This window comes from Dasypus novemcinctus, chromosome 14 (assembly GCF_030445035.2).
Source record: "Dasypus novemcinctus isolate mDasNov1 chromosome 14, mDasNov1.1.hap2, whole genome shotgun sequence".
In the NCBI taxonomy this organism is placed as follows: Eukaryota; Metazoa; Chordata; class Mammalia; order Cingulata; family Dasypodidae; genus Dasypus; species Dasypus novemcinctus.
Genome location: NC_080686.1, coordinates 37,784,313 through 37,811,358, shown reverse-complemented (window position 1 = coordinate 37,811,358; position 27,046 = coordinate 37,784,313). Strand labels below are relative to the sequence as shown.

Sequence of the window (27,046 nt, the reverse complement as noted above, 5' to 3'; positions counted from 1 at the left end):
CTAACTTGTTTTAAGATTGGCCTTTTCGTGTTTTGTTTTGCTTTTTCTCACAGAGACCCTGGTGTGCCTCTTCAGGAGGTGGTTGGTGTACTCCTGATAGGGAGACTTGGTGAACCGTCTCCTTTCAGAGGCGGGGTGGGGGTGAAATAGCCATAGGTCTTGGAGATGGCTTGGAAGGTGGCCTTGGTGAAATTGCCCAGGGTGGCCGTGCAGCCACTGGTCCAGGTGTCCCAATTGTCAATACCAGCTATCAGCATCAGCTTCTTGGGTGTTTGGCCGAGATGATGCCAGTGCCTCAGCACAGAGTGGCAGGGTCCTGTCACCTTGCAAGGGACAGTGTGGGGCTTGCTGATCTTGTTGCCCAAATAATCCCACTACACAGGGATGATGGAGGGTTTGGACAGAATGATGGCTCCACAGATGGCAGTGGCTGCCTCCTTGCAGCACTTCCCGCCCAGACCCACAAGGCCATTGTAGTACGTGATGGCCACAAAGGCCTTGAACCTGGTCGGCTGTCCAGCCGGTCTGCTTCTGCACAGGCATGATTTTCAGAACCTCATCTTTGTGGACATCCCCAAGAAAAATCAATGATCTCAGACTCCTTGATGAGCATAGAGAATAGATCTCCTCCAGGAACTTGATCTTCATGTCCTTGACCAAGGTGCCGAGCTTGGTTTATCTATTTCCCAGTTTATCCATCTCCCTGCCCGGCTTGTCAGCCCCGAGCCCCGAGCCCCAGGCAGGCCGCGACCTCACGCCTCCTGCTTTCAGCCCCAAGGGCAGCCGTCGGGGCTAGAGTCTCCGTGCCCTTTCTGACCCCGCATGTGCAGGAGGGCAGCAGCCGTGGAGCTGCCCGCACAGCCGTAACCCTCCACCATTTTTTGATCTTCCAAATCTTGTATTCCTCTCACACCCTGAAATCATAAAAGCTCTAAACTCTTAGCTTGTTGTCAGCAAACCTTGATGACTGATCCACTGACATTTGATCCTAAGTGCCTACCCTACTGGCATATTGCAGTTGTCCTGTGTTTCAGCTTGGCATCAAGCAAATGAATGGAGGACTATCCTACAAACTTAATGGTATTTTTTAAAGGTCTCTAACGTGAGTCTGTTAACTCGGAATAAAACCATATATTCTGTGTGTGTTTTGTTTTCTAAGCATTTATAAAGGTATTTTCCTCTCATTCCTTTTACCACCTCTTTTTCTCCAAAGTTCTCTTCTACTTATTTATACCCAGAGCATTTCATTTAACCATTTCTGCTGAAACATTTCTAATGATTTTAGATTATATAATAAGTATAAACTAAATTTTGAACTAGGATCCAGTATAAACCCAGTATATAAATATATACAAGGAATATGTATAACAAAATAAGAGCTAAGAACTGTGTGAGAATAAGTTCATTGTACAGCTCAATGTTGAAACATTTTCTTACAAAAACAAATTATGCTGTTAAAATTATAATAAATCTGGGTCTCCCAAAGAAGATTCTTAACCAATCCACCAAAAAAGGAAAGCTACAATTTTTAAAACACTATTTTTTTAAGAGAGGAATAGTGGACTAAAAAAAGAAACTGAACTTTGTTCAATTCTTTATGTTCAGCACCCAGCATAGAACCCAATGTATAATAAGTGCACAGAAATATTTTATCCAGGAAGCTATTGTTTCATTCTGGTAGTAGAATACTGCAAAAGATACATGTTAAAAATTTCTTCCCTCCCAGGACTCACATGCAGCTCCTCATATCAAGAAATGGAGTCGAATTCCACTTCCCTTGAAGATGAGTTACTCTTGCTGACTTGTTTAACCAATGAATATAATCCCAGGAATATCCTGGGATATCTTAGGTCACAAGAAACCTTTAGGTTTCTGCCTGGGCCTCTCAAAACCCAGGTAGAAGTCAAATATCATGTAAGATGTCCGTTTACCCTGAGACCACCATGCTTTGAGGAGCCTAAGCCATGCGGGGAGGATATTTATGGAGGATCAACAATCTTAGAAAGAGCTCCCAATGGATGGCTAGCACTAATTGCCAGTCATGGGAGTGAAACATCTTAAATATCCAGCCAGCTGAGCCTTCTCCTGCCTCCAAACCTCAGTCTTATGGGCATCTCTCAGGAGAATGATCCATCTGAGTCAAGTTGCCCCAAAGAACCATTAAAGAAAATGTTCAATTTGTTGTTTCAAGCCACTAATCTTTGAATCTACCAAAAGAAGCACTTGTCTCCTTGAACATGCCCTGTTATTAAGGCAAAGGATAAACCCTGGACACTTTAACATGTGTGTATATATATAAGGTACTCTTTAAATCTGATCCATTCATGTTACCAGTAGAAGGAAAAGAGCAGTTTTCACTTCCCTTTGTGTTCAAGGCCTCACTGAATAGACAGGGTAATTTAAGAGAATGCATTTCCACTTTTCTCTCATGATCAAGAAGCTGTTCGTTTGTTTGTTTGTTTGTTTGTTTAATGCTTTTAGACTAACCAAATATTTTCCATTTCAGGGACCCACATGAAAATGTTTAGACATTTAGAACTTGTTGATAAAAAATACGAAACGAGCTCAAAAGTGCATTTCAGTAATGTCTGCGTAAATTGGAATTACAGTGTGATGGTAAATTTTATTTGTCACTTTGGGTAGGTTATGTGTCCAGTTGGTTGGTCAAATACTGTCTTAGTTGTTAATGTAAGAATTTCATAGATGAGATAAGCACCTACAATCATTATGGGATTACCCTTTATAATGTGGTGGACCACATCCAGTCAGTTGGATGTCTTAACCAAGAACTGAGGGTTCCAGAGGCCAGAAGAATTTCTGCCTCAAGACTTCCACATCAGCTCTTGCTGGAATTTCCAGCCTGACAGCTTTCCCTGGAACTTCAACATCACTTTTATCAGTTTCCAGCCTGAGAATTTGGCCTTGCCATCTGCCCTGGTTGCATGAGCCAATTCCTTTCATTAAATAACTTAATATTCATATACCATATACAAATATCTACATACTTATATCCTGTTGGTTCTGTTGCTCTAGATAACCCTGACTGATACCTACAGTCAGATGTATCTCAATGAAAGATATTTATTCCATTGAAAAAAATGGCTACCACATATTTGTTTTTACTATTATATCCCCAGCTTAATAAATATTTGTCAAATTAACAAATAGAGAAAATTTCAAATAATATATGCAGATAGGGAATTTTTTGGCAACAGAAAAGAAAAGCCATGCTTTTATCTAGTGTGAGGCTTGACTGGACTTAGTGGCTCAGACATTGGCGGCAGCTATCGTATCTCTCTGTGCATCTGTTAACTCAGCTTTCCTCTGTTTTGACCTGGTTCTCAGACAGGGCCACAGATATGGTGGCATCCAACAAATCCAGCAGATTGTCCTTAGTTCATCTCTACAGAAAAAGAAAGAATTGCTTTTTCAAAATAGAAACAAAAATCCAGAACAATTTTCATGTTTCCATCACTAAACATTTACTTTGGTCAGAGAGTTGGAAAATGCTGTATCGAGGCTTGAGTCACAGGCTGACCCTGGGATTTTGGGTGTGGGTTTGGTACCAAATGAATAACATGAACTGAAAGTGGAGCAAGTGTGATTCCCCAAAGTAAAACCAAGATGCATTTATCAGAAAATGAATAAGAGAATTCTGGCAAGACAAAAGCAGCAGATTCCAAGATAGTACACTTAGTGACACAAACCCCAGCAATAACTCTGCTCTTGTCCGAGTGTACATAGCCCAGAAGTTTAGAATCATTGCCTAAGGCATTGAGTAAATGTTCAGGGACATTTAGTAAAACAGGATTTTCTCTGTCAAGTATTTTCCCCTAAGGCATGCTACAAGGTGTTCCTGGCCACTGATATCTAAAACTACTGTAACAAGTTCTAGGGATATCACTGGCCCTTTTGAGTAAAAAATGCAGAAATGATGGCAGCAGGAACTGTGATTATAACTAGTGGCCAAAGTATAGGGCACCCTATATTATATCAGTGCTGCTTAGTCTGAATTGTTTATTGGAACTTGACAAAATGACTTTTACTTCATGTGGAAATAAAAACATTTGAGACAAGTTGGGAAATTTCTTAAGAACATGAGCAATGAGCCACACCAAACATTAAAATGCATTACAAAGCAAATTAATTGAAACATGTTAGTACTGGCTATAGATAGATTGATAGGTAGAGAGATAGATCAATGGCTCAATAGAGAGACCCAATAATTATATCGAGTACTTATAGAAACTTAGCTTAAATAGGGCAGCATTTTCAAGTTTATGTAGAAAAGATGGATTATTCAGAATACAGTGTTAGGAAAATGGATAGCCATTTGGAAAAATATAGCTGGATTTCTCTTTCTCTTAATCCTTTTACCCAAATAAATTTTAGATTTTCCAATGTTTCAGCATAGTAAGTGAAAATTTTAAAGTACTAGAAGAAGACATTGAAGGTGTTTTTTCATATATGCTTGAAGTACAAATGTTCTTTCTAAGCAAGACACAAAATTTAGAATCATTCATGGAAAGGTTTCAAAAATTTAGTAATGTACAGATAAAAATTTTTAAAAATACGAGGAAAATGACTGGAGAAAGTATTTTATTTTATTTTATTTTTTAAGTTACTTAGATTATACAAATGTCACATAAAAAATATAAGGGATTCCCATATGTCCCATTCCCCACACCTCCAACATTTTCCCACATTAACAACATCCCTCATTAGTGAGGTACATTCATTACAATTGATGCACACATTTTGCAGCACTGCCCCTAAGCATGGGTTAAAGTTTACATTGTAGTTTATACTCTCTCCCACCCCATTCTGTAGGTTATGGCAAGATATATAATGGCCTGCATTCCCAAGTCAAAAATGCCCCCATATTAAATCTATATTTTCCTCTCCCTGCCCTCAGAACCTCCAGTGGCTACTGCCTCCTCATCAATGATATAATTTCTTCCATTGCTAGAATCACAATAAGGCTATAGTATAATACCAGTAAGTCTACTTTAGTCCATAGTTCATTCCCTAGTCCTGAGGATCCTGGGATGGTGATGTCTACTCCACCTCTAATTGGGAGGGGGCTGTGCTCCCATAGGGCCAGTGGATGGGAGTCTCTTACTTGCAATTGTAGACTCTCTAGGTTCCTTGGTATGGTAGTTGTCCATCATCACCTCCTTGTTAGTTGTCCTGAGTGAGACCAATGAACTGGAGAGTAGGTGTTGCAACTCCATTGAGATTCAGGGCCCAGCTGGCACATGGACAGCCCAAAGATTTAGGTCTGTTGGGCTTATACCTATGAACTCTAGTACAAATTATAGGTTCAAATAACAGGACAGAAGAGTCATGTGTAGGGAAACCACAACTGAGTACACCTTCATCACACTGGGGAGCATAAATTCCAATATAGGGCCCACTGGCAAGGCACCAAACTCCTGAGCTATCTGCCCTGACTATAGTCTTGATGTTGGAGAACGAATTTGAAATGAATAAGGAAGCAATAATTTCTTAATTAGATAGAGTGCCGTAATAGTTAATAATTAACATGGAAATATTTATAACATACACATAAACACATTCACATTTTTTGTACTTGTAAATGCATAGGAAGTTTAATTGAATTTAGAAAGGAAAATTGGTCTTCAGGGTAGTGCTAAAATTTACTTTCCATCATATATTTTTGGAACTTCTTGAGGCTTTTTGGTTATTGTTATCAAAGATCATTTTACATTTTCTGTACAAAAATAGTTTCTAAAAATAAAACTTTGTAGCTTTCTGGTTCTAGCCATGTTAGAATAGATTATTTTGCACTATTCCACCATCATAAAGCAATGATAAAAGCTGGAAAGACTTTTCATAACAGGTATTTGAAGGTTTTGACAAGTAACCAGTGTAGGCAGAGCTTAAAGTTTTGAAAAAAAGGAAACTGTAGAGTGTGAGCTTTATGTTCTTTTTGACTTTTCTACTAAAGTAGTCTCCAAATCTCAGAAAAAGGAAGGGAGAAAAAGCACAAAGTGATAAATGATAAATTTAAGTATACTGTATCAGTGTGCCTTAGATGTAAAAAGACCAAAAACTCCATTTAAAAAAATGTCCAGCTTTAGGGGAAATTCTATGACTACTGCTTTAAAAAAGAGACATCTTTAAAAGAATACCAGAAAGTTAAAAGTAAAAGATGGAAAATACCTTCCATGTAAGAAGTAACCTGAAGGACATCAGAGTGGTTTTAATAATAATGAGCAAAATAGACTTTAAGGCAAAGAGTTAAAGAATAAAATTTCTTATAGTGGTCCATAAATCAGGAAGATATACAAATCTTAGATTTGCATTTAGCAGTATACTTTCTAGAAATATAAAAGACTATCAGACAGATATAAAATGAAAAATAGGCATCAGAACAGAATGTAAGATGGACGAAATCCACTACTTTAAGACTTGGGTTAAATTCTTTAACTTTGAATTTAACTTAAGGCCTCTTAAAGCTTATTTCTGTTCAGCCAATATAAATGGACACTCATTTCTCAGATATGTGCAAATATAGGACTTGAATTATTTTTTTTATCACAAGAACTCTTCTTGAATTATTTGTCTCGATTCCCATGCACTAATGAGAAAGCTAAATTTAGACTAATAAAATCAATTCAATCTTGTATGACAATTTTTGTCAGGGGCTCAACTTTTGCATATATATAGCAGGTGTTTATCAGATGTTCCATGTAGTGGTTTGAAAGGTGTCCCCCAAAAGATCCATTCGTGCCCTATCTCACAGAACCTGTGAATGTGAGCTCATTGGAAAGAGGATCTTTATAGAGTGAGTGTGATCCCTACTGACAACTTGATTTTGGACTTCTGGCCTCCAGAGCTGTGAGAGAATAAATTTTTGTTGTTTTCGGCCACTGAGTTTCTGATAATTTGTTATGGCAGCCTTGGGGAATTACTATAGTCCATACAGAGAATTTACAAGAAATATTCGAGAACAATTTTCATGACTTTGAGACCCACAATCCAATCAAAGATACAAAATAGCGCCAGATTAAGAGAGAATAAGAGGATTTCATGGAAGGATGTCTTTAAAGAGAGTGTGGTCATGCAGTAACTTCCCACCATTGTAAAATCTTGTGGAGAGTACAGAGGTGGATGGCCTGAACTCCAAGAATTTGTCAGGGAGAACTTCCATTCATCCAGATGTCAGGGGCCAGAACTTAAGTCTGTGTCTCATGGACAAGTGTGGGTTTGCAAGATAGAATTCTAACTTTTTTTTCTGGAATATGTAGTCACCAAAAGGGTTGGGGGGACCACTGCACAATAAACTGTAGCTGGATACCTAGACATAAAGAAGGAATCCTACTAGAATAAATATATATACACTTGAAAAAATAAGATGTCCCTAGAATTGAGCAAGTATATGAAACTGGCAAAGAGAAGGATCCTTGATGGAATTATAAACAACAGCTAGCAATTAAAACAGGAGGTAAGCTGAAAGAGAGAAAATGACAGAAGATGATCACAGCTATGAAGGCAGATCCCCACCAACTACTGACCTTAGCATATGAGAGGGGAAGGAAATGTGTTCCTTCTTAAGTCTTCCAGAATTAAGATTAAAGCATTTAATTAATTTCTTGTACTGAATACCTTCTAATTTACAAGTTTACTTCATGCTTGCAACTTACAGTGAGCTCTAGCCTGTTTATTTCAGAAGAGTGAGCAGAAAAATTATGAAATTTTCCCAAGTTTCTATGCAGGGACAGGGAAGTGTTCCGTACTGAATGCATTTACTGGGATGGTGGTAAAACAAAAGTTATGCTTTGACTACATAACAAATCAAAGTTTCTCAACATCTTAGTTAAATATTTTCTTATGCAAACATATCATATTCAGTTATTATTCTTAGGATTCCCTGCTTCTTACCACATTTGCAAACTCACCTTGCATGAATTAGATTACTTATGCACAGAAGAGGATATTTTATGGATGGTTCCTATTTCCTTCTATACTAATTCCTGTTACTAATATATTTAGCCATTCTAATATCCAGACTGGTGGCAGCCACCTACCAGTACCACTATGTGGCAAATCTACTTCTAAACCTATTTGATACAGTCTTAAATTCAGTTATTGCATTATTAATAGAGAACTTCCATTTGATTATTTTTCATAGATTCTAATTCATTGGTGAAATTCTTCTTGTCATCTACTTTTAAAAACATATTAATCAGAGTTATTTTAAAGTCTGTGCCTTACTATTCCACTAACAGGGTCACTTATGAATCTGGTCACAAGTCTTTTTTTCACTCTGTTTTGCTTCTATTTATGCCTAGTAATTTCTTATTGAATGCGAGGCATTGTCTATAAAAATTATGGAGGCTCTGTATGGTACTATTTCTTCAGAGAAGATTCATCATTTTCTCTGGCATGTAGCAGCAGGGATGACCACCTCAAACTAATTAGGACTAATCTGACTTAAGAATTACTTATGGTCTCTATAACCTCAGTCTTCCTCTACTTTATCTCCTCTCCTAGGATATAGATTTCTAGTGTTCTATGAATCTTGAACCTTCTTAGGGCCCTCAATTCTTGGCAGATCTTGAACTCCATTATTTTTTTCCCTATCACCGTGGGAGTGTGAAAAACTTTCCTTTGCTTTCTAGCCACTTCTTCTTGTTTTTTTTGCTTCTTACCTTGCAATGTATAATCAGCAAATACCCTGACCTCAAGAGGGAAATTATTCAGGGTTGACTTCTTTGTGCCTTGGTTCTCTCTAACAGCTGGTACCTCAAATTCTAGTTTCCTTGCCATCTCTAAACTTCAAGATTTGTCCCCCCATTTCCTTGAGTTTGCACAAAGTTTTGCTAATTTTTCTCCCCTTGCCCCCCCCACCCTCTACTTGGCTTTCCAGTTTGCAAAATGTCCTGTGGGAAAGAGTAGTATGCATCAAGTTGGGCTTACTTCCATGAGTTTTCTTTTCATTTGGAGTGTGGCCCCTTAAGTCCAGGGTAACTGGAAGTTATCCTATACCTTCAAATATATGTGTTCTTATTTATTATTTTTTAAAATGTTATCTGGCTATTCCAGTTCTGGCAAATCCTTTGGTCAGCCATATATTTCTCTATTATGGCCAGAAATAGAAATCCTAGGTTGAGTCTTGAAGAATAAATTGGGGTTGGCAAGTTGAAGGAGAAGGAAATAGCATTACAAAGGCCCAAATTGGAGAGAAATTAGGCTGTACTTAGTGGGTATGGAGCTTCAAGGACAGAAATTGCACAAGATTGATGAGGGAAGAGATTAGAGAGAGATTCAGGATCCAGGTAAGCAAACACCTTATTTATCTTTCTAAGTAATTTAGATTTTTGTATTATTGATATTGGTGTGCTGTTAATGAATTTTGGCAGGGAAATTACATGATCAGATATATGCATTAGTAACAATATAACTCCCATGTAACCTTAAAGAATGGATTTAAAGTTGACAAGACCGAGGCAGATACACCAGTTAGGTGGCTGTTGCTATAATCCAATAAGAAAGCATGGGAATTTAAAGGAAGACAGTATCAGTTACGATGCAGAGAAGCAATGTGAAACATATAGTCAATATGAGTTTGTGATACATTGAACATAATAGACAAAGGAAAAAATAATGAAAAGATAGATTCAGAGATGCCTCAAATTTGTAGCTAAGGTAAAGTCATATAATTAGGTATGGAATATATACAAAAACTGGTTAGGAAACAAAATGACCTATTGAACATGTTAAACTTAAGACACCTGAGGCACCACCATGTGAAGATATCCAGATACTACAGGTCGGGGTATCAGTAGATATCTTGACCAGAAACTTAGATTAGGAAGTCATTATGATAAACCAGTAAGTGCTTGATCTTCATACTCTACCAGCAATCCAGCTAAATGGTAACTTGGCTTTTAGTCCTTCACAATGAAATCAAGATGAGCTCCAAGAAGAGTAATTTTTTCCTGGAATTTGTTTAAAATATGTTTGGATTGTATATTTTCAAAGGTATTCATATGAGATATGTGATAACTGTGATTTGATCTATGCTTCCAGGTACATAATTGTGAATTTTTGTAGTGACAGTATTTTCCTATATGTGGCAGTTTGAAGTTCTTTTGTGAATCCCAGAAAAGATTATGTATTTTAACTAATCCCTTCCTATGGGTGTGAGACTTTTTGATTGCATTAAATTCAGTTAAGAAGCCTTTGATTAGATCACTTGATTAGATTGCTTTAGGGCTTTTAATTGGACTAAGTCAGGGAGGTGTGACCTAGGTTGAGTCTCCACTTCCTTGCTCAGTCTTATATAAACTGAGAACACACAGAGAGTAAAGAGACATGGAAAAGGGAGCTGTGCCATTTCCCCTGGCCATGTGAGAAAGAGGACTCCAGGTTTGCCAACAGAAAGACAGAGAAGTCCCAAGAGGCTCAAGGAGATGAGGCCCAGGGAGAGATGCCTGATTGCCTATGGCTGAGCTCTGGGAGAAAGTAGAGAGAGACTGGGAGGCCTGCCATCTTGCCTCACCACATGACAGGACTCCTGGGTCTTCTAGCAGCTGAACTTTGGCAAGAAAGCATCCCTGCTGATGCCTTGATGGGACATTTCACAGCCTTGGAACTGTAAGCTTTTACTCCAAATAAATCTCCTTTATAAAAGTCAACCCACTTCTGGTATTTTTGCATTGGCAGCCTTAGGCAAAGTAAAACACTATAGACATAATATTATTACTAGAGGATTACAAAAAATTGGGAGTTAAGATTTTTAAAGAATGTTTGATGTAGATTCTTTTTCCTATTCATGTGGGAAGATATTCCTGCAAAATTTAACTAGTCATAATAAGTAGAGAAATCCATTTATTTCAAGGTGTTTTCTAGTTCATAGATGAAAATTCCTGTTGGCCAAAAAAGTTTGTTTGCAATATACTGAATTTTTTATTATTACTTAGGCATTAAAGGTTTACTCTTTCTGATGTTATTCATATAGAAAAAAACAAGAAAGCTAAAATTGGGTGAATTTTTCATGCAATGTACATTTTTAAAATGTCATTAAATTTACCTTGTAAAGACATTTATAATGTCTATAATATGAAAGATTTAAGACACCGTGTAATAAGGGAGTAATCTACTGAAAATGCAAAACAATACTAAAGAAACCAGTCCAACTTCTATGTTCTTTAAATAACCCTTCCTAGTACATTTTAGCTTTTTTTTTTTAGTTTTGCCCTTTCTACTTTTTCCATTTCAGGATTGTAATGTTTCCAAGCATTTGTAGTTCTCAGTTTATGCATTCACTTTATTTATATAAAGGTTTCCTTCTGGTTGTTTATAGATAAAACTGTCATATTAAGGATACTTTTAGTACTCCTCCCAGCTCCAGCAAGCCTCCAGCTAGCATTCCTGCCTGTCTAATCGAATTCTTCAATCTGCTAAACTGATGATTTCTGTGAGAAGCCACTAACATTTGAGTGAACTTAAGAATCAACATATTTTTAAACAATACCAAAACCTTTCACAAATAATTCTAATTTTAAAAAGATAAACAGGTCACCATTATTTTAATCTTTCAAATTAATTGAAAAGTAATGGAAGCGTTTTCTCTTAGGGTAATTTTCTTTGAAATTAATTGAAAATTTCTGTTTTTTACCAAGATGAAGTAAGACAGAACAGTTTTCTCTTCCCATCATAAAGTAGCAAACGGGAAGGAAAAAAACAGTGCTTTTCATTCATTGGTCACAAAGCAAGGCAACAGTGTAAAGTCAGAGAGAAGAGAAGCAAGGTGAACCATGTGGTCACCCTAGCTCTGTGCCAGAAGACCCATTCCCACCTGCAATCCAAGGAGGGGGGTCGCAAGCAGAATATCATTATCTGAGTTGAGGAGACAGAGGATGGAGTTCAAGGAGGCTGAAGCCACCTAAGTTGGAAAGTAGAGTTCTGGAAAAGAGGGAGTTATGCAAAAATCTTCAGAAATTTGCAAGGGGTCCTCTTAAGTTTTTGCTGAATTACAAGCTACTCATGCAGAGTATAGCTCAAGGATGTTGAAAGAGAACAATCAGAGAAGAGTAAACGGAAAAATTTCCAGAGCTCAACCAGTTCCAGGAGTCAATCAAGCTCTGACCAACAAGAGTGGAGAGCCCTTGTTTATGACCTGGGAACATATAACAGAGATCCCAGATGGGCCAAGCCTTAAAGTGAGAGCTAACCCATCTCTAGTTAGCAATAAAGAGAAAATCCGAAAAGTTACCAGAGAAAAGATAACAATTTTGTAGAGAGGAATACATATAATTACTGCAGATGTCTCATCAGAAAATATGTAAGGCCATATGGCAATAAAATGACATTCATAAAATGCTAAAAGTAAATATCTGTGAACATAAAATTCTATATCCAATGAACATAGTCCTCAAAAAGAAGGCAGGCTAAATATTTCTTCAGATAAACAAAAGCTAAGAAAATTTGATGCCAAGTTTCTTTACTACAAGTAAAGTTACAGGAAGTTCTTTCATGAAAAGGAAACTATACTAGAAACTTGGATCTACATAAATGAATGAAAAGCACCTGTAATAAATTTGTGAATAAGCATAAAAGATATTTTCTCATTTGAAAATACAGTTGATCATTTATAGTAAACATAATGTATTGTGGGATTTATAACACATGTAGAAATAAAATTTACAACAGAAATAGCATAAAGGATGGAAAGGAACAAATGAAAGCATTTTGTTGTAAGACTATAACATAATTTTTAGTAAAATCACATTATTTGCAGAAGAACTGTGATAGCTTAAAGATGCCTATGGTAAACCCTAAAACAATCATGAAATAATTAAAACAAAGAAGCCTACTAAATGAGGCAGTAGTGGAGATAAAATGGAAGGTTAAAACTGTTCAATTCATCCAAAAAAAGGTATAAAAGAGGAAAAACAAAATTGATGGTACATATAAAAATCAAATAAGAAGTTCACAAATTCAAACCTAACCATATCAATAATTATATGAAATGTAAGTGGTATAAATACCCAATTAAAAAGAAGAGATTGTCATATTGTATAAAAAAGCAAGACCTGAATATATCCTCTATATAGGAAAATATTTAAAGAAAACCATTTTTAATATAAAGAAATGGATAAATTAATAGTAGGTAGATAACAATAACATCCTATTATACCCCTGCTAGAATGGCAAAAATTTTAAAACTCCAAAATACCAAGTGCTGGTGAAGTTACAGAGCAACTCTCATATATTGCTGTGGGAATGCAAAATGGTACTGCCACTTTGGAAACAATGTTTGGCAGGTTTTTTCCCCATAAAGTTAGACATACAATTTATCTTACAATACAGCAATCCCCTTTCTGTTACAAGAAAAAGCTGGGTTCTTTGTCTAATGCACTTCAAATGACCAATTCCTGAGAAAATGGAATTTCAAGCAGAGACTTTATTGTCAGTACATAGCAAGGATCTCAGATGACCTAATGGCCAAAAATCTGTTTCCCTGAGTTTGAGGAGTTTAAGGTTTTTATAGGTCCAAACAGGGTAGTGTGGAGTGGTTACTATTTCAATAACAAATATACACAAGGGTGAGCCTAGTTTGGAATAACCATAAACAAAAGTGAGACCAGTCTAGCATGTTTCAGTAATTTCAGGTATTAACATGTGGCTATTCTCTAATATACCAGAAAAGTAGGGAAAAATAGAATCTATGTAATGATTCAGTAATCATGATCATTTGTTAATTCTTAACTCTCAGTTATACTCCTGGATAGCTAACCAAGTGAAATGAAAACTTTTCTTCACACAAAACCTAGAACTGTGTATTTTCATACAAAAACTGTGGCTTTGTTAACAATCACTAAAGCAACCAAAAAGTGTGGTTTTATTCACAATCACCACCATTACTAAATATCCTGCAACCAATAAGTGAATAAGCAAACTACTACACACGCACACAATGGACTTCCACCTATCAATAGAATGTGTCAAACCACTGACACACCCAATAAAGTGGATTAATTTCAACTGCATTATTCTAAGTGAAAGAAGCCAGACTCAAAAAGCTACATTAATTCCATTTATATTGAGTTCTGGAAAAAGAAAACTATAAAGAAAAGAGATCAGTGGTTGCAGGGAAAAAGAATGGGGAAGAGGTTGACCACAAAAATTTTGGGGGTTGATGGAACTGTCTTGTATCTTACTTGTGTTGTTTGTTAGACAACTGCATACATTTGTCAAAGAAAATAAATACACTAAAATTATAGACTGCATGCATGAAAATGCATGTAAATTGTGTCAATTTTTAAAAAAACAAATAGATGAAAGAAAATCTATCATTCAAACACTATCCTAAGAAACCTAGATGCAGTATTAATATCAGATAAAGTAGTATTCAGAACAAAACTATTAACAGATATTTTTATATTGACTATGTTTTAGAATTATGATATTATGAACATATTGGGTTAAACAAAATGTATTATTATAAATAATTCAAAATTTTTGCCTTTTATAATGTGGCTATTTAAAAATTAAAGATCTTAGAGATGGTCTTCATTTTATTTCTATTGTCTAGTGTTGAAATAAAGTATCCAGAAATAGATGAATACCAATATACTCAATAAATTTTTAAGGCAATATCATGATAGTTTAATTGAAAAGGATAGTCTTTTTCAACAGATAGTACTAGGAAACTGGATATCCACATGGAAAAAAATAGTGCAACACCCTTACATCACACATTGCTCAAATATTAATTCGAATGATAATAGATTTAAACTATACAATTCCTAGAAAAAATCATAGGAGAAAATCTTGCAATTTTGTACACGTAGTGAAACAAAATAGATATGGAACAAAAAACTCAAACCACAAAATACAAGATTTGATAAATTATACTGCACCAAAATTTAAAAGTTCTGCTCTTTGAAAGTCATTATTAAGAAAATAGTTAAGTCACTGACTAGAGAAAAATATTTGAAATATATATATATGATAAAGGACTTGTATCTAAGATATATTAAAATCTTTTACTATTATAGCTCCATAATAAAAAGCAAGAACCCCGATAAAAATGGGCAAAAGATTTGAACAGACATTTGACAAAAGTGGATATATAAATAGCACATGAAAGATGCTCAATATTGTTATTCTTCATAGAAAGGCAAAATGAAATCACAATGAAAACACTACAGACTCATTTGAATAGCTAACATGAGAAAGTTTGCAAATATCAAATGTTGCCAAATTTGTGGAGCAACCAAGAGTGTTTAAGCATTGTTGGTGGAAATGTAAGATGGTATAAACACTCTGGGAAATAGCTTAGCACAATCTTTTAAAATAAACATATATTTACCATAAGACCCCAAAATTTTTCTAGTTATTTACCCAAAAGAAATGAAAATATATGTATACGCGAAGACTTGTATGTAGTTCATAGCAGTTTATTAGATAAAACATGGAACAAATAACAAATATCTGTCAACAGGTGAACAGATAAGCAAATGATGTATATTCATACAATGGAATACAACTCTAATAGAAAGGAGAAAACTGATCAATGCAACTGCATGAATAAATCTCAGAAAGATTTTTTTTTTGCTGAGTAAAAACATTCAGATGCAAAACAATGCATACTACTTAATTATATTTATATAAAACTGTAGAAAATACAAATTTCATCAACAGCACAGGTTGTACTGATATAAGAAGCACAATAGCAGTTGTCTGAGTCTGGAGACATTTGGGTAACTAACTGGAAATAAACACGAGAGACCTTTTTAGGTTTATGGAAATGTTTAATATCTCGATAATGGTGGTAATATATATGGATATATAAGTTTGTCAAAACCCGTCAAGTTGAATAATTGAACACATATATTTTATTGCTTGTAAACTATAAATTTAATTAAAATGATTGAATCTCAGTCATAGAAATCTAAAACAAAGTCCATGTAATCTCTGAGAGAATCCAATATTCATGTCTATACAGATAGACATATTAATATAGATATATTTGACTTTTGTTTATTTAGTGTTCAATAAGTGTTGGGCAATTTCAACCATGTTTGTTCATTCTCCTATCAACCCTGTGAAGAAATTATTGTACTCCTGCATTACATATGAGCAAACTATGGCTCAGAGTAGTTTAATAAATTTGGCTGGCATTTTCCTACTAGAAAAAGGCAAAGCTGGTATGGAAGCCGAGTATTTCTCACTAGAAATTCACTGTTATACTGCAACTTACACTAATTTGACATGGTTTTTGATAATATCAATGTTATAGAGCATGTAGGTAACTGAATACTTTTCATGTTTTTCATCTTTAACAAAAATTTTCTGGTGTATGTTCTACTTCTATACCTCCCTTAAATTCCTACATTTAGCCACACCACCACTTCCAAGCATGTCTACTTTTTCACTTTGCTAAATCCAATATCTGGGTCCTAGGTACTCTAATCTCTTTCAAGATCTTTCCTGTTCTCTATTTCTTTTTCATAATAGCTTGTTCCCATTTTATAGGTGTACTTATCTCATCTCATCTCATGCTGAAGATACTGATTTTAAAGGTAGACTTCCTCAGAAACATCCACTTCCTCTGCTCTCAGTTTATGTGACACTTGCTATGTATATTACTGGTGATACTCTTTGTTCATATTATATTTGAAAAACTAGGTTGATTAACATAGATTATCATCAACTTGCCACTTGAATGAAGGAGGTCTGATCTAAAGTTCTTTGTGAGTGGTGCCATGTTGATTAGTTGGATTTATTTGAGTGTATGTGGGCAGGATAGGGTTGGAGAGTAGTTTTAACCAAGGGGTAAGAATTAACAAATAATTATTACTACTAAATCATTATACAGATGGCTCTTTACTTCCAATAAATTGTAAAATAGTCAAAGGTTGATATCTGAAATTACTAAAACTGGCTAGACAGAACTCACCCTTTGTATAGTTTCATGTCCAACTGAAAACCTGCCGTTGTGTTGCTTATTCCAGACAGATCTTACTCTTGTATATAGTCACTTCTACCTGCCATTATGATGATTATTCCATACAACCTTACCTTTGTATAAGAACATTTCTATTGAAAGGGTAACCATTCCACCTTCCTCTGTTTGATATCCATGTGAAAAATCTTGTAACTGACTTTTTTTGGTAGCCCCCCCCCCCCCGCCCCAAGTCCCCAAATGCCTTGATCTCTGATAATGATTGTAACTTTGTGACTCACTCTGCTTTGGTACCCACCTCCCACCCTGTTCAGCATCTTCATATTTATTAATGAAGAGCCCATGTTAGCTCCACCTTAATTACTAATTAACATCCTGATGTTATAAAATATTAGAATTTCTATAGATCTGGGAGGGAGTTTTGGGGGCCACAAGACCATTGTTTTCCTTTGCTTGTGTAAACAAATTTTCTGTCTCCGAATCCCAGGTGTTGCAGGAATTGGTCTTTAAGGTTCATTAGGAAAAGGAATCCACATTTCCTCTATAATGAAGTCAACAAAGCCATTGGAATGAAATTAAGATAATTTCTTCAGTCACTCTGGTCCTTGCTCTACCATAAAGAGAAACTTTGTCCTTGACTGCAGCTTTCTCTTGTGAGGGCTCTGAGCTGAGGCTCAATATAGTTCCAATTGCCTTCCATTTTCAGGATATTTATGCTTTTAGGGGTGTATTTATTTTCTTCCTCTTCATTATCATTTTAATGAATTGGGGGAGGGAAAGTTTATTGTCTTGAAAAACTAGCCCACTAATTCAAAATCTGTATAACCCATTCCTCTTGTTTTTCTGGTGTTCCCTGAATCAATGACCTTTTTGTTTTAAATCTCGTAGGATAGGTAGTTTCCAAAGAAAACCAAATCTCTAGTCCTTGTCTACAGCTCTTCCTACATCTAACAAATGTCTGGCATACTCAAAGATTTTAAAAGGCTGTACAAGTGAAGGAAACCCCCCAGGGGTCCCTCTGGGTTCTTGCCCAGAGCAGATGAACTGGAGTCCACACTGGGAGGGTCATGAGAGAAAGCAGGTTTATTAATGCCTGTGGAAGGAGAGGAGACTGAAGTGTCTCAAAGCTGCCTTCCCCAAACCAGGGGAGCAAGAGTTGTTATGGATTCAATCGGGGAAGAGTAGAATGGTTACCATCACAATGGCAAGTATACATAAGCGTGAGTTTAGTTCTGAAATAACCATAATCAAAGGTAAGTTTAGTCTAGAATTACTAACACAACAGTAAGTATACACAAGGGTGACATTTCTAAGAAGGGTCCAGAAAAAGTATTTTTTTTCTTTTCTCAGTTAATCTTAAAACATGCATGGTACCTGAAGTCAGGCAATCTTGAGATAGGAGATTAGGGATGGTGGGAGGTAAGGATGTGAAGGTCCAGATAAGAATGGATGCAGATACAGATAATGGGCCAGATTCGAGTGTGTAAAGATAACAAGTGAGAAAGTGCATGGTTATACATTTTTGGTAGAGCTAAATCTGGTTAATGTTAAATCCGTAGCTCTGCATGCTTGAGAGCAAGAGTCACACTGAATTTTTCTAACATTACATGGTATAGGACAATACCTTAATATTTAAAGTGATACTGGATTTTTCTTGTACTACAAATTCCCCCTGATTAAATATACATTTCTGATCTTGGGAATTTGGGTGTTGTTTGATCTGGCTACTTCCTGCTGAGATGGGGCATCGACTTTACAGGGTAGGTGAATGAAGTTGGTCATCATGCTTGACCTCTGGTTTCAAGGGCTTATCTGGCATAGGAATAATTAAGTGACTTCCGGAAAAACAAACTTAAGAAGTAATTATAGCTTTAAATAACCATGTTACATTGAGAAATAATTTTACAGTCTTGCTTAGATATAGTCTGGAGTATTCTTCGGGCTTTGCCTACAATGGCAGTTTGTACTACCTTGCTGAAACCTGCATAAAAGTAACCTCCAGAATGACTTCTCAACTCTATATGAAATCTCTTAGCCATTAAAACTTTATTCTGTTCTATTTCTTTTCCACCTTTTGGCCTAATCCACGTTGTCAAGGAGTCCCATCTCTGGGAGTTGTCAAGTCATACATTGCCAGGAAAAATCTCTGGAAGTCAAGTCCTATGTTGCCAGGGAAAACTTTATCCTTAGAAGTCCTGTCCCATGTGGGGGAGAGGGTAGTGAGAGTTTGATTTAGAGAGACAGGCCACATTTGAGTAATAAAGAAGCTCTCAAGAGGTGACTCTTAGGTATTAATTATTGTTAGGTTTAGCTTCGTTATTACAGAATTAAGTTTCAGGAGAGCAAGATTCGAAATCAAGGGCTCACCTTACTAGTATGTTTCTTTTTCAAAGGTTTACCTTGCAGAATTCTACCATTTCAATAAGTTGGAAGCTCCTATTGTTTGTGACAGCAATTTCCCAAATGAAGAAGTTTAATATTTCTACATTTTTGCAAATACTTTTCTTATCTTATGCCCAAAACATTTTGAAATGCACTGGGAACAATTGTGTACTGAATATCAGTGTCATTCACTATTTTATCTTGGGTTCCATTTTAGCTATGCTGTTTAAATGAGTTGGCTAGTATGGTTAAATCAGAGTGCTTCACAGAAAATTAAAAAAGTTTCTTGACAAAATAAATTTCTTCTTTCTGGTCCCCATTGTACTTAAAGTTTTAAAATACTTATAATATTACCTTTTCCCTTGCATCCTGATTCTCTTCAGTCTTTAGATTTGCTCCATTTCATTGAAGTTTGTTTCTGAATTATTTAATTGGGGTTGTCTATTAGAATTAATGCTGTTTTTTCAGCACCTTTAGAGTTGGTTAACTTTAGCTCTGAGTTCCAGGTGTCATACAGTCTTTAAAAATTCTAGGGAGCTATTAAGTTATACAGAAAGAGTAAGGCATCTTAGGATTTAGAAATAACAATTGGAAATCAGAGTCCAGATATAAATATGACTGCTATAAGAGCTTGCAATCTAGGCCCTAATTTTTCTTATGTTTTAAATAAAGCTGTTTCTAGAAATCACTTACTACAAACCATAGTAGAAGTTTTGTTTCATTTGATTTTATAATTTTACCAAGATTATGTTAATCAATAGGCAAAACATAAGTTATAGACTCTTGCCTTGCTTTTCATTTTAAGTCCCTTTTTGCTGAAGTTAGGCTGACTGCATGTTCTTTTAGAGAAGCAGCAGAACAAACATTGTAACTGAAAAGAGATTTGGTTGTTTTCATAACATCACATTTTTCTAAGAATAACTAAAACTATTACAAACAATATCATGCAGATCAGTATTAGGATAGAATAGACAGTGAGAACTTTAAAAATTCTTTAAGAATTTTCATATAATCCCCAAATATATAAGTAAATTACACATTTAATTTCTCCATGTTTGCTCTTTTAGAAACATAAACTGTTTACCACAAAGAAACTTCAGCAGTACCAAAGAAAGCTAGTTTTCTATTAAATTTACAAAAACACAGGATTCCCAGTGGAATCAAAATTATTGTAATGTTATCAGTTACCACCACCTTAGTAGTACTTATTGGAATATTAATATTCTCACTTTCAAAAATAAGGGTTATTTTTAAAAACTTCAGACTGATAAATGTAATATGGATCTTTGCAATTATAAAGTGTCTGAAATAGGCAGTCAATACCAGATTTAGTATCATTTTATAAATAATATTTCCCTTAGCAGTAAATATACTGATATGGCCTGTACATGTATGTGTGTGTATTCAACTTATCTAATTCTGTATTCAAACTTGCATAGGCTTCTAAGAGCCAATTAAGTGATACAGACTCTATAGTATCTGTGTAGTCAGGAAGGATGTAGACTGGATGTTTAGTCAAGCTTACCTGGTGTCTAAAATTGCCCTAGACTGAAACCTGATCTAACAACGAAAGTTCCTTTTGTGCCAAAAGCGCTGCGTGACCCCCGCTCCCAAGTCCTCTACATAAAAGGGATCTGGAAATCCTGCTGGGGGCTCAGTCTTTGTGCAGAAGTCCACAGGGCCTGGCCGGTGGTAATAAAATTCCTTCTCAGAAGAGTCTCCTGTCCTGGTCTTCAATACCGCAGTCACCGAATCTTCTCATCCGCCACTACATAATGTCTACACATTTGCAACAGTCTTAGGAAACAAATACTGTGATTATGCACAGTATTTTATGACAAATCAGTTTTTTTCAAAAAAGGAAGTTTAACACCTTGGTAAAAATTCTGATCAGAATAATAAAATGTGATGAAAATTTAAAACATTGTCAAAATAACACTCCATTTAAACTTTTCCACAGTATATACAAGTATTATGAGTTTTCAGTTTTGGAACATATTTTTTCACTGTGAATTAAAATGCAAATATATTGATAATTTTAATTTTCATAAACTTAAATATTTTAGCAACTCACTTTTTTCAGTTTAATAGTTTCAAATGAAAGATATCTTTAAGGGTTTTATTAGAATATTAAAAATTGTCAGGCTTGAACATTATATTTAAACAAGACTATTTATCACAGTGACAAATTAGCAAAATACGAAAATACTTTAACTTCTAAAAAAATAGTGGCTCTATATATTTTTGTAAAACCATTAAGGATATGGTGAGGCCTACATGAAGTACATGAAACCATTCTGATAGGGCACAAATTCTTTGTCCTTTATTAACTATTTCAAAAGGACTTTTATATCCTTCCACTCAGGACAGATCAACCATTTTAAAAACATTTGTTACTTTAAAAATCACACTTTAATTTTGCATCTGTATACCATTTGGCAAACAATTCTGAATTAACATCAATCATAATAGATGAAGGTGGCCTCGGATAGGTTTTTCTGCTATGAAGATTCTTTTTGTTATCAATATAACTCATAGATTTTTACTTAATAATGGTTTTCCAGAATGAGCTATTTACATTGAAATCCCTCAGTTTAGAAAATGCTTTTACAACTTCCCACAACTTATAGTTTCCTATAAGCCTCTTATAACCATTTATAACCTTATAGACTACTTCATCTTAAGACAAATTTCACCTTTAAATAGCTTATTGAGTTACAGTCAGCAACAAGCAAAATTTACTTCCACAAACCCTTCTGCAACTTTCCATAACTATTCAAGTCTTACCCAACGTATTTCCACCATGATTTTATGAAAACCAGCCATCTTATTTAGGACAAAACACATTACCTTAAACAGGCTTTCACAATCCTTCTACTTCTTTCCCTATCCTTTTCTTTTTTTTTTAAGATTTTATTTATTTCTCTCCCCTTCCCTCAGTTGTCTGCTCTCTGTGTCCATTCGCTGTGTGTTCTTCTGCGTCTGCTTGCATTATCAGGTGGCACTGGGAATATGCATCTCTTTTTTGTTGAGTCATCTTGCTGCATCAGCTCTCCAAGTGTGTAGAATCACTCCTGGGCAGGCAGAGCTTTTTTCACGTGGGGCAACTCTCCTTGCAGGGCACATACCTTGCACGTGGGATACCCCTTCATGGAGGCGCCCCTGTACTCCTTGCACGTGACAGCACTGCACATGGGCCAGCTTACCACACGGGACAGGAGGCCCTAGGGATCAAACCCTGGACCCTCCAGGGTTTGCTCTATTAGTTGAGCCACGTCCGCTTCCCTCCCTATCCATTTAAGTCTTGTCTTATATCCCTCATTCTGTTCTGTGAAAAACCAGTCATCTCACTTTAGTCAAAACATTATTTTTAAGAACCGAAGAAGGATAATTTTTCATCATCTTAATGATTTAACAGACAATGCTGCCTCATTGTATTAGTGTCCCTCTAAACCTAGGATGATTTAATAAAATAAAATTAAATAAATAAAATTTAATAAAATAAATTAAAATAATTATATTTTATGAAGAAAAGTTTTTTTTTCTTTTCCTTCATAGGTGGTTAAAACCTCCTTGTTTTCATAATACTTTAAAGTTATAAATACCCTCAAAAGCATACTGACTATCAAGCTCTGGAAAATACATTATAATTGTTTTATTTTAATTATAATTTAGAAAAGCCTTCTCACAGCTTTCAAGGACTATTTCTTTACTTACTGAAATTTGTCCATTACTCTCACCTCAAGGCTGTTAAAATTTAATTGGGAAATGACAGGACATATATGAAAAGCAAGGTTTACTCTGCAATATCTCCTCTGTCCCTATCATTTTTAATTTTCAGGCCTAGTAGACAGATGTAAGCAAACTCATATCTACCCCATTTTCCACACTTAGCCCAACTCCCATAGTTTCCTATATCGGTTTTAGATAGAGTCTTGAATTCAGTCAAGGTTAGGAGAAGGTCCTTGGGCAGGGTAGCATCCAGGAGCCTAGGAAAAAAACTTTTTAAAAATTAGTTCCTTTATTCAGACTTCTAAGACTTTTTCATCCTAAAAAAAACCCTAATGGTTCAAAGCCTGAGTATTTAGATTATAAGCTTTAAAAGAGCACCAGAAGCTCAGCTTTTCTAATGTGGGGCCCTAGGTGTACTCATTTCTACATGCAATTCAAATAGAGCTTTTTTAATATCAAATTTGTTCATTTGACATTGCCATCTGGAAGTACGAAAATATTCACTGAGCAAATAGACACAAATAAAGGGTGAGACACACAACTAAAAACACAAACCTTACTAATTTGACTTATAATTCTCATTCTCTTACAAAATAAGTTTAACTGTAAATTAACATTACATTCAAGAGATCTCTTTGAAGGCTATTTCTGATAATTCTAATTTGCACTATGGCATACAGTTTTGCACAAAAGTTCATTCTTTTTAGTCATTGGATTATAACCAAACTGTTCTCAGGGTTTTAAAATACAATCTAGAGGACATTTTCCTTTCCTTCAGAGCTCTGGTTTTTTTCCCATTTCAACTTTCAGACAGACCTCACGTGAGTAAAACCAATTCCAATATATTTTTTTAGCTTAGGCGCAATGGCGAGGCCCTCCTATTCCTGGGCTCTGCTCCCCACTGGGTGGCACGGGGTCTCCGGGCAGGACTCCAAATTCCATCCCCAACATTAGAAACCTGGAAGCCTAGAAACCAAGAAACCAAGTGTGGGTTATTAACAATCACCCCAAACCAAAATCAAGTTAATTTTATACTCACCGAAGTCATTGAAATCTTAAGGGAAACTGGTTTCTCTTGCAACCTGCTGCTTTCGGGATCCTTGACACTTGGGGTGGGAGATCCCATTCTCGGTCTTCGGAGATAATAGGATTCCAGGAGCTGCTGGACTGGAGGAGTGCACATCCAACCCCGAGGGACTGGGATTCCACTGGGCAGTGATCTCCTCAGAGGTCCCAGAGTCCCACCTGGGGTACCAAACTGAAGGAAACACTGCAGGAGTCCCTCTTGGCTCTTGTCCCGCACAGGTGAATACTTCTCAATCTGGTTTGGGAGGTACTGGGGAAGTTACTCACATAAAGACCATGGGATAAGGAGTTAGCGATAAGGAGACTTCTACTTTTCAAACTCAAGATCCTAGACTTGAGACCAATGCTGCTTAACTTTCTAGAATCTGTTTCCTATTGTGTATGATTGGGGAATGTCTTGTCTCCCAGGTTTGTTGTGAGAATCAAAAACATATGAAATACATAGCAGTATTTCTAACACATAGTTGGTGCTCAATACTTGTCATTCCCTCTCTCATACAATCATGTGCAATCCATTGCTTATGGATATGTTAATCAGGTAAGAATCAGACTCTTTAAATCCCAAGAGAATTAGATAAATAAAGTACTATAAAACCCAAAGGTTGATATTATTATAGAATTTGTTCAATTATTTTGCTTCTCTAATAAAACTCTGAATACCTGAGTGAACTTTGAGCACATTGATATGTATCCTGTCATAGCATATTCAATTTGGGTATCTCTTTGAACACCATCAGTTCATTTTAACCTTAAAGTGATTCTAAAAACAGGCTCTGCTCCCCTTCTCACCCTTTCCTACTCACGCTGCATAATATCTGTTCTTTCCCTCCAAACAACCTGGATCTTTGGTTTGGTTGTTTGGTTTTTAGAATGTTCCTGTAATATGACATTTGCACATTCAATTATTTCTGCAAGGAATTCTTCCCTCCTGAGTCAATGCCTACTGATCCTTAAGATCTAAGCTCTAACTAATGTCACTTTCTCAGGAGACTTTACTCAACTCCACTAGGTCAAGTACACTGTTAAATGCCCTTTTGATATTATGAGCATTTTCCTTGTAGCTGTGCAGTTAAACCTTCAGGGTTTGTGATCATATCTATTTCTATGAATATTTAATTACTATCTGTTTCTTTCACTAGATTCTATTTCCTGACAGCATCAGAGGATTTAGACAGTGATCGGCACAGTCCATAGCAAATAGTAGGCAATTGATATTCATGGAATGAATGGATACATAGAGCAGAAAGGCAGAACAATTATTTGTGTTTTTCATTGTATCGCTTCTATCCAAGTTGTTCTCCTATAGCTTTAAAAATACCTATATTTCCCTTAATATAAGTTAAGAGCTCAATGAGGCTGGGTTTTAGCATTTCTAATTATTTTTAATGGGACATGGCTGTGGCTCAAGTGATTGGGCTCCCATCTACCATATGGGAGGTCCAGGGTTCGATTCCTGGGGCCTCCTGGTAAAGGCAAGCTGGTCTGCATGGCGAGCTGGCCTAAGCGGACAGCCGGCCCATGTGGAGTGCTGTCCCATGCAGGAGTGCTGGCCTGTGTGGCAAGCTGGCGCAGCAAGATGACGCAACAAAAAGAGACACAGGGGAGAGACAATAACAGACATAGCAGACCAGGGAGCTGAGGTGGTGCAAGAGATTGAGCACCTCTCTCCCACTCCAGAATGTCCCAGGATTGGTTCCTGGTGCTACTTAAAGAGAAGACAAGCAGCCACAGAAGAACACACAGAGAATGGATACAGAGAACAGACAACAGCATGGGAAGGGGAAGACATAAATAAATCTTTAAAAAAAAAATCAGTCATATCCCTTTAAATATTTATTCTTGATTTCTACTTCACCTTCCGTATATGTTCCTTTTTAAAATTGAGCTCATCAGTAGTCTGTTGCAGTCCTCAGCTTTTCATTCTCATCAACATAGTTCATGAATATAATTCACAATTAATTATGGCCTTAATTAGAAACTATTTTTAAGTAATCATTGACAAAATAGTTTCCCGAACTTAAAGTTTGAGTCCTAGGAAGTTTGTTTATGAGCATTGTTTTACACTTTGATTATTTTATAGAATATGACAAAAGTATTGGGGGATAAGAAGAGCTAGAGAATATATAATTGCTAAACATAATAGCAGATCCCTGAAAAGAGTGCTTTTTAAAATCTCAAGCTGTATAATTTGGCTTTTAATCCCAACAAATTAGTCAAAAGGGATCAGATTATATATTAAAATATTTCTTCAGCTCCTGAATATTATGATGACATGGTAGGAATATTATCCAGATCTGATAAATGTTTTTAAACAACCTATAAAATGTAATTCTTTGTACAGCATATTAGTTCAAATCCCAAATATGAATATTGGTATGTTTGTAAAAATCACAGTTCTGTTTCAGCTCACCATGCCCCTCAGAAGAGTTTACATTTCTTTTTAAAACATGTTAGAAATGCTAGAGAACAATTTCTTTATATACAATATTACACAATATTAATAGAATTTTAATTTGCAAGTTATTGCAAATTATCTAACAGATTAGGATGTAGATTTATCTTTTTATTGCTCTGATTTGCTTGAAATACACAGTAAAAAGGTTGTTTTTTTTTAGTAGGCTTTTATTAGATGAGGAACATTAATATTAGCAAGTGGTTTGTTCAACATTGAAAGCTAAAAGTTATATTATTCTATGAGCACTGACCTCTGTTTTAAAACCACACTTAGAATGTAAGGGCAAATATAAACTTAAAATAATAATAGAAGTGAAGGGCTTAATTTTCCCTGTTGAACCTAAGGGAAGAGTCTTTAAATAATCTTGTTCATTTCTCTTAAAATGATTTCTAACTCAAAATAAGAATAAGCTTGCAAAGGGAAAATAACACGCTGAAACACAATTA

General features: G+C 35.7%; 1 pseudogene; it reads right to left on the bottom strand.

Moving 5' to 3' along the window:
• LOC105746496 (small ribosomal subunit protein uS5 pseudogene) lies at nucleotides 1–24,185 on the bottom strand (annotated as a pseudogene).
• Nucleotides 24,186–27,046: the final 2,861 nt, after the last annotated feature.